This window comes from Hyla sarda, unplaced genomic scaffold, assembly GCF_029499605.1.
Source record: "Hyla sarda isolate aHylSar1 unplaced genomic scaffold, aHylSar1.hap1 scaffold_1874, whole genome shotgun sequence".
NCBI classification, from domain to species: Eukaryota; Metazoa; Chordata; class Amphibia; order Anura; family Hylidae; genus Hyla; species Hyla sarda.
In genome coordinates, this window is record NW_026608526.1 from 1 (window position 1) to 14166 (window position 14166).

General features: G+C 46.0%; 7 non-coding genes across 7 annotated transcripts; all 7 read right to left on the minus strand.

Annotated features, from left to right (window-relative positions):
- Positions 1-42: 42 nt before the first annotated feature.
- Positions 43-233, minus strand: LOC130315400 (U2 spliceosomal RNA). Its single transcript, XR_008862930.1, has one exon. It is a non-coding gene; the product is annotated as a U2 spliceosomal RNA (small nuclear RNA).
- A 2074-nt stretch (positions 234-2307) lies between these two features.
- On the minus strand, positions 2308-2498 carry LOC130315412 (U2 spliceosomal RNA). The gene has a single exon (XR_008862941.1). It is a non-coding gene; the product is annotated as a U2 spliceosomal RNA (small nuclear RNA).
- A 2066-nt stretch (positions 2499-4564) lies between these two features.
- Positions 4565-4755, minus strand: LOC130315424 (U2 spliceosomal RNA). Its single transcript, XR_008862950.1, has one exon. It is a non-coding gene; the product is annotated as a U2 spliceosomal RNA (small nuclear RNA).
- A 2063-nt stretch (positions 4756-6818) lies between these two features.
- LOC130315425 (U2 spliceosomal RNA) lies at positions 6819-7009 on the minus strand. The gene has a single exon (XR_008862951.1). It is a non-coding gene; the product is annotated as a U2 spliceosomal RNA (small nuclear RNA).
- Positions 7010-9083: 2074 nt separating this feature from the next.
- LOC130315426 (U2 spliceosomal RNA) lies at positions 9084-9274 on the minus strand. The gene has a single exon (XR_008862952.1). It is a non-coding gene; the product is annotated as a U2 spliceosomal RNA (small nuclear RNA).
- Positions 9275-11343: 2069 nt separating this feature from the next.
- LOC130315401 (U2 spliceosomal RNA) lies at positions 11344-11534 on the minus strand. Its single transcript, XR_008862931.1, has one exon. It is a non-coding gene; the product is annotated as a U2 spliceosomal RNA (small nuclear RNA).
- A 2073-nt stretch (positions 11535-13607) lies between these two features.
- LOC130315402 (U2 spliceosomal RNA) lies at positions 13608-13798 on the minus strand. The gene has a single exon (XR_008862932.1). It is a non-coding gene; the product is annotated as a U2 spliceosomal RNA (small nuclear RNA).
- Positions 13799-14166: the final 368 nt, after the last annotated feature.

The following is a 14166-nucleotide window of genomic DNA, read 5'->3' on the forward strand; positions in this document are numbered from 1 at the left end:
GTAGCAATGAAAGTAGGAATCTTTCTTTTTAACCCTGTAAGGGGGTGGTGCACTGTACCCGAAGATACTGCCATATCGGGTCAATGCATAGGGCGACGGAAGCAAGCTTCGAAATCGGCCCCCGTTCTCAAAAATCCATTTAATATATGGTCCCCAGATAGGGGACGTATCAGATATTAAACTGATAAGAACAGATACTACACTTGATCTTAGCCAAAAGGCCGAGAAGCGATAACCGTGAAAGGGGCGGGCCCAACAAGGTCCCCTTCATGGGCACTATCACTGCTTGCTGTCAGGGAGGCTGCCAGACAATTTTCCATGCACACTCTGGGCTGGGGGGCAGTCAACCACCAGTACACACAGCAGAACCTAAACCCATACCATTATTGCTAAGCAGCAAGACAGGGGCCCATTGCACTCCCACGGGGCCTTTTTAAATGCAATCCATAACCCGGATTTGCCAGGAACCCTTCTTACTCCTCCTACTTGCATGTGACACTGGGCTTAGGATCTGCATAGGAAACACACACACAAGCACACACCTACCTTTGTTGCCTGCAGATGCCTCCTTGGCTGTCCCCAAACGGTATCAAACCAACACCCACGGGAAGCTGTAAGCATAGAGGACATGCCTGCACCCCATTGGACTTACCTGTGTGGGTTAAATCCGGGTTATTTGACAACCTATGGCGGTGATGGTTCTGCTCAGGCAGAGCAGTGCTGATGCTCCTCATAAAGCTGTCGCTGCTGTGAAGGTTCTAGGTGACATCACAAATCCCTATGGTTACATACACAACAAAGCTGGGTTGTTGTTGTTTACACTCTGCAAGGCCTGTGGAAGTGAGTGACATCATAGCACTGTAGTTCTGAGGGTTCTAGATGGATGCAACAATCTCCTGTTGCTTCTATGAAGGCCATAATAGACGACATCACCAAACAGCTCCATAGTCACATACACAGCAAAGGAGAGATGTTGTTTACACCTAGTGATGTCAGTGGTATTGAGTGACATCACAGCACAGTGCTAAGGCTCCTGGGCCTGGACACAGCAGCGGCTGCAATATCTCAACGGAGAATACGTTTATATATATGTGTGTGTGTGCGCGTATATATATATATATATATATATATATATATATATATATATATATATATTTCTCCGCCGAAATCACTTTTAAACCCATTTCCACCTTTTTTTCCCTTCTCTTCCTCTTACTTTTTTTTCACGTTTTTTTACGTTTTTCTCCTTTTCGCCTCTTTTCTGGGCGTATTCTTCTTCTTTTTCTTCTTTTTTTTCGTCTAATGCATACCCCATCAGTGCAGCAATGCTTATTCAATACCGCCAGCAGATGGAGACACTGGGGGATAATTTTCTAAGGATTTATACTGATTTTTCCTGTCTGAATTTGTCGCACAGAAAGTTGCAGGCCAAATATGTGTGACATTTCTGCGACTTTAGCTTCTAGAGCATTTTTACAACATTATACATAGGTGCTGAATACATAAAAAGCGACTGTTCAGCGACAGACAAGTCGCATCGGCTGAAAGTAGGCCAGAATGTCAGTCCATGTTGGAGCAGGTTTAGATACAGTCTAAAGTATAGATCTCAAAGTCTGTGCACAGAATTTAGCAAGGGCCTCGCACCTTCTGATGCATCAGGTAGGTGCACAATAGCATAGCCTAACCCTCTGTACTTTGGTCTATATTGATGCGGGACATAGACAGCCAGCTGATGACCAATCCATTAGTGCAATGGATGGCTGGAAGCATTTGTCTTTGCCTTTGCAATACCACAGAAGCAATGCATGGTCAATGTACAGCAATGACACACCTGTGTGAACAGCCAGGAGACCCCCCCCATGTTATGTTACATAGTTACATAGTTAGTACGGTCGAAAAAAGACATATGTCCATCAAGTTCAACCAGGGAATTAAGGGGTAGGGGTGTGGCGCGATATTGGGGAAGGGATGAGATTTTATATTTCTTCATAAGCATTAATCTTATTTTGTCAATTAGGAACATTCAGCACCCACCCGCTATCAAGGCAGCTGCCTATCATGTCATGCCCTACCTGCACAGGTGTGCTGGCTACTCAAATGATCCAATTAAGGAGGCCATTTAGTCAGCAGCAGCAGAAGTCCTGTGCCTGGACGCTCCAACAGCGGCCAGACACAAGCAGAAGCAGCAGCAGCAGCACCACCTTTTGTTTTTTGGCTGCAGCAGCAAGGCCCACAGGGCTGGCTAGCTGGCTAGCCAGCAAGCAGGTAGCAATGAAAGTAGGAATCTTTCTTTTTAACCCTGTAAGGGGGTGGTGCACTGTACCCGAAGATACTGCCATATCGGGTCAATGCATAGGGCGACGGAAGCAAGCTTCGAAATCGGCCCCCGTTCTCAAAAATCCATTTAATATATGGTCCCCAGATAGGGGACGTATCAGATATTAAACTGATAAGAACAGATACTACACTTGATCTTAGCCAAAAGGCCGAGAAGCGATAACCGTGAAAGGGGCGGGCCCAACAAGGTCCCCTTCATGGGCACTATCACTGCTTGCTGTCAGGGAGGCTGCCAGACAATTTTCCATGCACACTCTGGGCTGGGGGGCAGTCAACCACCAGTACACACAGCAGAACCTAAACCCATACCATTATTGCTAAGCAGCAAGACAGGGGCCCATTGCACTCCCACGGGGCCTTTTTAAATGCAATCCATAACCCGGATTTGCCAGGAACCCTTCTTACTCCTCCTACTTGCATGTGACACTGGGCTTAGGATCTGCATAGGAAACACACACACAAGCACACACCTACCTTTGTTGCCTGCAGATGCCTCCTTGGCTGTCCCCAAACGGTATCAAACCAACACCCACGGGAAGCTGTAAGCATAGAGGACATGCCTGCACCCCATTGGACTTACCTGTGTGGGTTAAATCCGGGTTATTTGACAACCTATGGCGGTGATGGTTCTGCTCAGGCAGAGCAGTGCTGATGCTCCTCATAAAGCTGTCGCTGCTGTGAAGGTTCTAGGTGACATCACAAATCCCTATGGTTACATACACAACAAAGCTGGGTTGTTGTTGTTTACACTCTGCAAGGCCTGTGGAAGTGAGTGACATCATAGCACTGTAGTTCTGAGGGTTCTAGATGGATGCAACAATCTCCTGTTGCTTCTATGAAGGCCATAATAGACGACATCACCAAACAGCTCCATAGTCACATACACAGCAAAGGAGAGATGTTGTTTACACCTAGTGATGTCAGTGGTATTGAGTGACATCACAGCACAGTGCTAAGGCTCCTGGGCCTGGACACAGCAGCGGCTGCAATATCTCAACGGAGAATACGTTTATATATATGTGTGTGTGTGCGCGTATATATATATATATATATATATATATATATATATATATATTTCTCCGCCGAAATCACTTTTAAACCCATTTCCACCTTTTTTTCCCTTCTCTTCCTCTTACTTTTTTTTCACGTTTTTTTACGTTTTTCTCCTTTTCGCCTCTTTTCTGGGCGTATTATTCTTCTTTTTCTTCTTTTTTTTCGTCTAATGCATACCCCATCAGTGCAGCAATGCTTATTCAATACCGCCAGCAGATGGAGACACTGGGGGATAATTTTCTAAGGATTTATACTGATTTTTCCTGTCTGAATTTGTCGCACAGAAAGTTGCAGGCCAAATATGTGTGACATTTCTGCGACTTTAGCTTCTAGAGCATTTTTACAACATTATACATAGGTGCTGAATACATAAAAAGCGACTGTTCAGCGACAGACAAGTCGCATCGGCTGAAAGTAGGCCAGAATGTCAGTCCATGTTGGAGCAGGTTTAGATACAGTCTAAAGTATAGATCTCAAAGTCTGTGCACAGAATTTAGCAAGGGCCTCGCACCTTCTGATGCATCAGGTAGGTGCACAATAGCATAGCCTAACCCTCTGTACTTTGGTCTATATTGATGCGGGACATAGACAGCCAGCTGATGACCAATCCATTAGTGCAATGGATGGCTGGAAGCATTTGTCTTTGCCTTTGCAATACCACAGAAGCAATGCATGGTCAATGTACAGCAATGACACACCTGTGTGAACAGCCAGGAGACCCCCCCCATGTTATGTTACATAGTTACATAGTTAGTACGGTCGAAAAAAGACATATGTCCATCAAGTTCAACCAGGGAATTAAGGGGTAGGGGTGTGGCGCGATATTGGGGAAGGGATGAGATTTTATATTTCTTCATAAGCATTAATCTTATTTTGTCAATTAGGAACATTCAGCACCCACCCGCTATCAAGGCAGCTGCCTATCATGTCATGCCCTACCTGCACAGGTGTGCTGGCTACTCAAATGATCCAATTAAGGAGGCCATTTAGTCAGCAGCAGCAGAAGTCCTGTGCCTGGACGCTCCAACAGCGGCCAGACACAAGCAGAAGCAGCAGCAGCAGCACCACCTTTTGTTTTTTGGCTGCAGCAGCAAGGCCCACAGGGCTGGCTAGCTGGCTAGCCAGCAAGCAGGTAGCAATGAAAGTAGGAATCTTTCTTTTTAACCCTGTAAGGGGGTGGTGCACTGTACCCGAAGATACTGCCATATCGGGTCAATGCATAGGGCGACGGAAGCAAGCTTCGAAATCGGCCCCCGTTCTCAAAAATCCATTTAATATATGGTCCCCAGATAGGGGACGTATCAGATATTAAACTGATAAGAACAGATACTACACTTGATCTTAGCCAAAAGGCCGAGAAGCGATAACCGTGAAAGGGGCGGGCCCAACAAGGTCCCCTTCATGGGCACTATCACTGCTTGCTGTCAGGGAGGCTGCCAGACAATTTTCCATGCACACTCTGGGCTGGGGGGCAGTCAACCACCAGTACACACAGCAGAACCTAAACCCATACCATTATTGCTAAGCAGCAAGACAGGGGCCCATTGCACTCCCACGGGGCCTTTTTAAATGCAATCCATAACCCGGATTTGCCAGGAACCCTTCTTACTCCTCCTACTTGCATGTGACACTGGGCTTAGGATCTGCATAGGAAACACACACACAAGCACACACCTACCTTTGTTGCCTGCAGATGCCTCCTTGGCTGTCCCCAAACGGTATCAAACCAACACCCACGGGAAGCTGTAAGCATAGAGGACATGCCTGCACCCCATTGGACTTACCTGTGTGGGTTAAATCCGGGTTATTTGACAACCTATGGCGGTGATGGTTCTGCTCAGGCAGAGCAGTGCTGATGCTCCTCATAAAGCTGTCGCTGCTGTGAAGGTTCTAGGTGACATCACAAATCCCTATGGTTACATACACAACAAAGCTGGGTTGTTGTTGTTTACACTCTGCAAGGCCTGTGGAAGTGAGTGACATCATAGCACTGTAGTTCTGAGGGTTCTAGATGGATGCAACAATCTCCTGTTGCTTCTATGAAGGCCATAATAGACGACATCACCAAACAGCTCCATAGTCACATACACAGCAAAGGAGAGATGTTGTTTACACCTAGTGATGTCAGTGGTATTGAGTGACATCACAGCACAGTGCTAAGGCTCCTGGGCCTGGACACAGCAGCGGCTGCAATATCTCAACGGAGAATACGTTTATATATATGTGTGTGTGTGCGCGTATATATATATATATATATATATATATATATATATATATTCTCCGCCGAAATCACTTTTAAACCCATTTCCACCTTTTTTTCCCTTCTCTTCCTCTTACTTTTTTTTCACGTTTTTTTACGTTTTTCTCCTTTTCGCCTCTTTTCTGGGCGTATTATTCTTCTTTTTCTTCTTTTTTTTCGTCTAATGCATACCCCATCAGTGCAGCAATGCTTATTCAATACCGCCAGCAGATGGAGACACTGGGGGATAATTTTCTAAGGATTTATACTGATTTTTCCTGTCTGAATTTGTCGCACAGAAAGTTGCAGGCCAAATATGTGTGACATTTCTGCGACTTTAGCTTCTAGAGCATTTTTACAACATTATACATAGGTGCTGAATACATAAAAAGCGACTGTTCAGCGACAGACAAGTCGCATCGGCTGAAAGTAGGCCAGAATGTCAGTCCATGTTGGAGCAGGTTTAGATACAGTCTAAAGTATAGATCTCAAAGTCTGTGCACAGAATTTAGCAAGGGCCTCGCACCTTCTGATGCATCAGGTAGGTGCACAATAGCATAGCCTAACCCTCTGTACTTTGGTCTATATTGATGCGGGACATAGACAGCCAGCTGATGACCAATCCATTAGTGCAATGGATGGCTGGAAGCATTTGTCTTTGCCTTTGCAATACCACAGAAGCAATGCATGGTCAATGTACAGCAATGACACACCTGTGTGAACAGCCAGGAGACCCCCCCCATGTTATGTTACATAGTTACATAGTTAGTACGGTCGAAAAAAGACATATGTCCATCAAGTTCAACCAGGGAATTAAGGGGTAGGGGTGTGGCGCGATATTGGGGAAGGGATGAGATTTTATATTTCTTCATAAGCATTAATCTTATTTTGTCAATTAGGAACATTCAACACCCACCCGCTATCAAGGCAGCTGCCTATCATGTCATGCCCTACCTGCACAGGTGTGCTGGCTACTCAAATGATCCAATTAAGGAGGCCATTTAGTCAGCAGCAGCAGAAGTCCTGTGCCTGGACGCTCCAACAGCGGCCAGACACAAGCAGAAGCAGCAGCAGCAGCACCACCTTTTGTTTTTTGGCTGCAGCAGCAAGGCCCACAGGGCTGGCTAGCTGGCTAGCCAGCAAGCAGGTAGCAATGAAAGTAGGAATCTTTCTTTTTAACCCTGTAAGGGGGTGGTGCACTGTACCCGAAGATACTGCCATATCGGGTCAATGCATAGGGCGACGGAAGCAAGCTTCGAAATCGGCCCCCGTTCTCAAAAATCCATTTAATATATGGTCCCCAGATAGGGGACGTATCAGATATTAAACTGATAAGAACAGATACTACACTTGATCTTAGCCAAAAGGCCGAGAAGCGATAACCGTGAAAGGGGCGGGCCCAACAAGGTCCCCTTCATGGGCACTATCACTGCTTGCTGTCAGGGAGGCTGCCAGACAATTTTCCATGCACACTCTGGGCTGGGGGGCAGTCAACCACCAGTACACACAGCAGAACCTAAACCCATACCATTATTGCTAAGCAGCAAGACAGGGGCCCATTGCACTCCCACGGGGCCTTTTTAAATGCAATCCATAACCCGGATTTGCCAGGAACCCTTCTTACTCCTCCTACTTGCATGTGACACTGGGCTTAGGATCTGCATAGGAAACACACACACAAGCACACACCTACCTTTGTTGCCTGCAGATGCCTCCTTGGCTGTCCCCAAACGGTATCAAACCAACACCCACGGGAAGCTGTAAGCATAGAGGACATGCCTGCACCCCATTGGACTTACCTGTGTGGGTTAAATCCGGGTTATTTGACAACCTATGGCGGTGATGGTTCTGCTCAGGCAGAGCAGTGCTGATGCTCCTCATAAAGCTGTCGCTGCTGTGAAGGTTCTAGGTGACATCACAAATCCCTATGGTTACATACACAACAAAGCTGGGTTGTTGTTGTTTACACTCTGCAAGGCCTGTGGAAGTGAGTGACATCATAGCACTGTAGTTCTGAGGGTTCTAGATGGATGCAACAATCTCCTGTTGCTTCTATGAAGGCCATAATAGACGACATCACCAAACAGCTCCATAGTCACATACACAGCAAAGGAGAGATGTTGTTTACACCTAGTGATGTCAGTGGTATTGAGTGACATCACAGCACAGTGCTAAGGCTCCTGGGCCTGGACACAGCAGCGGCTGCAATATCTCAACGGAGAATACGTTTATATATATGTGTGTGTGTGCGCGTATATATATATATATATATATATATATATATATATATATATATATATATTTCTCCGCCGAAATCACTTTTAAACCCATTTCCACCTTTTTTTCCCTTCTCTTCCTCTTACTTTTTTTTCACGTTTTTTTACGTTTTTCTCCTTTTCGCCTCTTTTCTGGGCGTATTATTCTTCTTTTTCTTCTTTTTTTTCGTCTAATGCATACCCCATCAGTGCAGCAATGCTTATTCAATACCGCCAGCAGATGGAGACACTGGGGGATAATTTTCTAAGGATTTATACTGATTTTTCCTGTCTGAATTTGTCGCACAGAAAGTTGCAGGCCAAATATGTGTGACATTTCTGCGACTTTAGCTTCTAGAGCATTTTTACAACATTATACATAGGTGCTGAATACATAAAAAGCGACTGTTCAGCGACAGACAAGTCGCATCGGCTGAAAGTAGGCCAGAATGTCAGTCCATGTTGGAGCAGGTTTAGATACAGTCTAAAGTATAGATCTCAAAGTCTGTGCACAGAATTTAGCAAGGGCCTCGCACCTTCTGATGCATCAGGTAGGTGCACAATAGCATAGCCTAACCCTCTGTACTTTGGTCTATATTGATGCGGGACATAGACAGCCAGCTGATGACCAATCCATGAGTGCAATGGATGGCTGGAAGCATTTGTCTTTGCCTTTGCAATACCACAGAAGCAATGCATGGTCAATGTACAGCAATGACACACCTGTGTGAACAGCCAGGAGACCCCCCCCATGTTATGTTACATAGTTACATAGTTAGTACGGTCGAAAAAAGACATATGTCCATCAAGTTCAACCAGGGAATTAAGGGGTAGGGGTGTGGCGCGATATTGGGGAAGGGATGAGATTTTATATTTCTTCATAAGCATTAATCTTATTTTGTCAATTAGGAACATTCAGCACCCACCCGCTATCAAGGCAGCTGCCTATCATGTCATGCCCTACCTGCACAGGTGTGCTGGCTACTCAAATGATCCAATTAAGGAGGCCATTTAGTCAGCAGCAGCAGAAGTCCTGTGCCTGGACGCTCCAACAGCGGCCAGACACAAGCAGAAGCAGCAGCAGCAGCACCACCTTTTGTTTTTTGGCTGCAGCAGCAAGGCCCACAGGGCTGGCTAGCTGGCTAGCCAGCAAGCAGGTAGCAATGAAAGTAGGAATCTTTCTTTTTAACCCTGTAAGGGGGTGGTGCACTGTACCCGAAGATACTGCCATATCGGGTCAATGCATAGGGCGACGGAAGCAAGCTTCGAAATCGGCCCCCGTTCTCAAAAATCCATTTAATATATGGTCCCCAGATAGGGGACGTATCAGATATTAAACTGATAAGAACAGATACTACACTTGATCTTAGCCAAAAGGCCGAGAAGCGATAACCGTGAAAGGGGCGGGCCCAACAAGGTCCCCTTCATGGGCACTATCACTGCTTGCTGTCAGGGAGGCTGCCAGACAATTTTCCATGCACACTCTGGGCTGGGGGGCAGTCAACCACCAGTACACACAGCAGAACCTAAACCCATACCATTATTGCTAAGCAGCAAGACAGGGGCCCATTGCACTCCCACGGGGCCTTTTTAAATGCAATCCATAACCCGGATTTGCCAGGAACCCTTCTTACTCCTCCTACTTGCATGTGACACTGGGCTTAGGATCTGCATAGGAAACACACACACAAGCACACACCTACCTTTGTTGCCTGCAGATGCCTCCTTGGCTGTCCCCAAACGGTATCAAACCAACACCCACGGGAAGCTGTAAGCATAGAGGACATGCCTGCACCCCATTGGACTTACCTGTGTGGGTTAAATCCGGGTTATTTGACAACCTATGGCGGTGATGGTTCTGCTCAGGCAGAGCAGTGCTGATGCTCCTCATAAAGCTGTCGCTGCTGTGAAGGTTCTAGGTGACATCACAAATCCCTATGGTTACATACACAACAAAGCTGGGTTGTTGTTGTTTACACTCTGCAAGGCCTGTGGAAGTGAGTGACATCATAGCACTGTAGTTCTGAGGGTTCTAGATGGATGCAACAATCTCCTGTTGCTTCTATGAAGGCCATAATAGACGACATCACCAAACAGCTCCATAGTCACATACACAGCAAAGGAGAGATGTTGTTTACACCTAGTGATGTCAGTGGTATTGAGTGACATCACAGCACAGTGCTAAGGCTCCTGGGCCTGGACACAGCAGCGGCTGCAATATCTCAACGGAGAATACGTTTATATATATGTGTGTGTGTGCGCGTATATATATATATATATATATATATATATATATATATATATATTTCTCCGCCGAAATCACTTTTAAACCCATTTCCACCTTTTTTTCCCTTCTCTTCCTCTTACTTTTTTTTCACGTTTTTTTACGTTTTTCTCCTTTTCGCCTCTTTTCTGGGCGTATTATTCTTCTTTTTCTTCTTTTTTTTCGTCTAATGCATACCCCATCAGTGCAGCAATGCTTATTCAATACCGCCAGCAGATGGAGACACTGGGGGATAATTTTCTAAGGATTTATACTGATTTTTCCTGTCTGAATTTGTCGCACAGAAAGTTGCAGGCCAAATATGTGTGACATTTCTGCGACTTTAGCTTCTAGAGCATTTTTACAACATTATACATAGGTGCTGAATACATAAAAAGCGACTGTTCAGCGACAGACAAGTCGCATCGGCTGAAAGTAGGCCAGAATGTCAGTCCATGTTGGAGCAGGTTTAGATACAGTCTAAAGTATAGATCTCAAAGTCTGTGCACAGAATTTAGCAAGGGCCTCGCACCTTCTGATGCATCAGGTAGGTGCACAATAGCATAGCCTAACCCTCTGTACTTTGGTCTATATTGATGCGGGACATAGACAGCCAGCTGATGACCAATCCATTAGTGCAATGGATGGCTGGAAGCATTTGTCTTTGCCTTTGCAATACCACAGAAGCAATGCATGGTCAATGTACAGCAATGACACACCTGTGTGAACAGCCAGGAGACCCCCCCCCATGTTATGTTACATAGTTACATAGTTAGTACGGTCGAAAAAAGACATATGTCCATCAAGTTCAACCAGGGAATTAAGGGGTAGGGGTGTGGCGCGATATTGGGGAAGGGATGAGATTTTATATTTCTTCATAAGCATTAATCTTATTTTGTCAATTAGGAACATTCAGCACCCACCCGCTATCAAGGCAGCTGCCTATCATGTCATGCCCTACCTGCACAGGTGTGCTGGCTACTCAAATGATCCAATTAAGGAGGCCATTTAGTCAGCAGCAGCAGAAGTCCTGTGCCTGGACGCTCCAACAGCGGCCAGACACAAGCGGAAGCAGCAGCAGCAGCACCACCTTTTGTTTTTTGGCTGCAGCAGCAAGGCCCACAGGGCTGGCTAGCTGGCTAGCCAGCAAGCAGGTAGCAATGAAAGTAGGAATCTTTCTTTTTAACCCTGTAAGGGGGTGGTGCACTGTACCCGAAGATACTGCCATATCGGGTCAATGCATAGGGCGACGGAAGCAAGCTTCGAAATCGGCCCCCGTTCTCAAAAATCCATTTAATATATGGTCCCCAGATAGGGGACGTATCAGATATTAAACTGATAAGAACAGATACTACACTTGATCTTAGCCAAAAGGCCGAGAAGCGATAACCGTGAAAGGGGCGGGCCCAACAAGGTCCCCTTCATGGGCACTATCACTGCTTGCTGTCAGGGAGGCTGCCAGACAATTTTCCATGCACACTCTGGGCTGGGGGGCAGTCAACCACCAGTACACACAGCAGAACCTAAACCCATACCATTATTGCTAAGCAGCAAGACAGGGGCCCATTGCACTCCCACGGGGCCTTTTTAAATGCAATCCATAACCCGGATTTGCCAGGAACCCTTCTTACTCCTCCTACTTGCATGTGACACTGGGCTTAGGATCTGCATAGGAAACACACACACAAGCACACACCTACCTTTGTTGCCTGCAGATGCCTCCTTGGCTGTCCCCAAACGGTATCAAACCAACACCCACGGGAAGCTGTAAGCATAGAGGACATGCCTGCACCCCATTGGACTTACCTGTGTGGGTTAAATCCGGGTTATTTGACAACCTATGGCGGTGATGGTTCTGCTCAGGCAGAGCAGTGCTGATGCTCCTCATAAAGCTGTCGCTGCTGTGAAGGTTCTAGGTGACATCACAAATCCCTATGGTTACATACACAACAAAGCTGGGTTGTTGTTGTTTACACTCTGCAAGGCCTGTGGAAGTGAGTGACATCATAGCACTGTAGTTCTGAGGGTTCTAGATGGATGCAACAATCTCCTGTTGCTTCTATGAAGGCCATAATAGACGACATCACCAAACAGCTCCATAGTCACATACACAGCAAAGGAGAGATGTTGTTTACACCTAGTGATGTCAGTGGTATTGAGTGACATCACAGCACAGTGCTAAGGCTCCTGGGCCTGGACACAGCAGCGGCTGCAATATCTCAACGGAGAATACGTTTATATATATGTGTGTGTGTGCGCGTATATATATATATATATATATATATATATATATATATATATATATATATTTCTCCGCCGAAATCACTTTTAAACCCATTTCCACCTTTTTTTCCCTTCTCTTCCTCTTACTTTTTTTCACGTTTTTTTACGTTTTTCTCCTTTTCGCCTCTTTTCTGGGCGTATTATTCTTCTTTTTCTTCTTTTTTTTCGTCTAATGCATACCCCATCAGTGCAGCAATGCTTATTCAATACCGCCAGCAGATGGAGACACTGGGGGATAATTTTCTAAGGATTTATACTGATTTTTCCTGTCTGAATTTGTCGCACAGAAAGTTGCAGGCCAAATATGTGTGACATTTCTGCGACTTTAGCTTCTAGAGCATTTTTACAACATTATACATAGGTGCTGAATACATAAAAAGCGACTGTTCAGCGACAGACAAGTCGCATCGGCTGAAAGTAGGCCAGAATGTCAGTCCATGTTGGAGCAGGTTTAGATACAGTCTAAAGTATAGATCTCAAAGTCTGTGCACAGAATTTAGCAAGGGCCTCGCACCTTCTGATGCATCAGGTAGGTGCACAATAGCATAGCCTAACCCTCTGTACTTTGGTCTATATTGATGCGGGACATAGACAGCCAGCTGATGACCAATCCATTAGTGCAATGGATGGCTGGAAGCATTTGTCTTTGCCTTTGCAATACCACAGAAGCAATGCATGGTCAATGTACAGCAATGACACACCTGTGTGAACAGCCAGGAGACCCCCCCCATGTTATGTTACATAGTTACATAGTTAGTACGGTCGAAAAAAGACATATGTCCATCAAGTTCAACCAGGGAATTAAGGGGTAGGGGTGTGGCGCGATATTGGGGAAGGGATGAGATTTTATATTTCTTCATAAGCATTAATCTTATTTTGTCAATTAGGAACATTCAGCACCCACCCGCTATCAAGGCAGCTGCCTATCATGTCATGCCCTACCTGCACAGGTGTGCTGGCTACTCAAATGATCCAATTAAGGAGGCCATTTAGTCAGCAGCAGCAGAAGTCCTGTGCCTGGACGCTCCAACAGCGGCCAGACACAAGCAGAAGCAGCAGCAGCAGCACCACCTTTTGTTTTTTGGCTGCAGCAGCAAGGCCCACAGGGCTGGCTAGCTGGCTAGCCAGCAAGCAGGTAGCAATGAAAGTAGGAATCTTTCTTTTTAACCCTGTAAGGGGGTGGTGCACTGTACCCGAAGATACTGCCATATCGGGTCAATGCATAGGGCGACGGAAGCAAGCTTCGAAATCGGCCCCCGTTCTCAAAAATCCATTTAATATATGGTCCCCAGATAGGGGACGTATCAGATATTAAACTGATAAGAACAGATACTACACTTGATCTTAGCCAAAAGGCCGAGAAGCGATAACCGTGAAAGGGGCGGGCCCAACAAGGTCCCCTTCATGGGCACTATCACTGCTTGCTGTCAGGGAGGCTGCCAGACAATTTTCCATGCACACTCTGGGCTGGGGGGCAGTCAACCACCAGTACACACAGCAGAACCTAAACCCATACCATTATTGCTAAGCAGCAAGACAGGGGCCCATTGCACTCCCACGGGGCCTTTTTAAATGCAATCCATAACCCGGATTTGCCAGGAACCCTTCTTACTCCTCCTACTTGCATGTGACACTGGGCTTAGGATCTGCATAGGAAACACACACACAAGCACACACCTACCTTTGTTGCCTGCAGATGCCTCCTTGGCTGTCCCCAAACGGTATCAAACCAACAC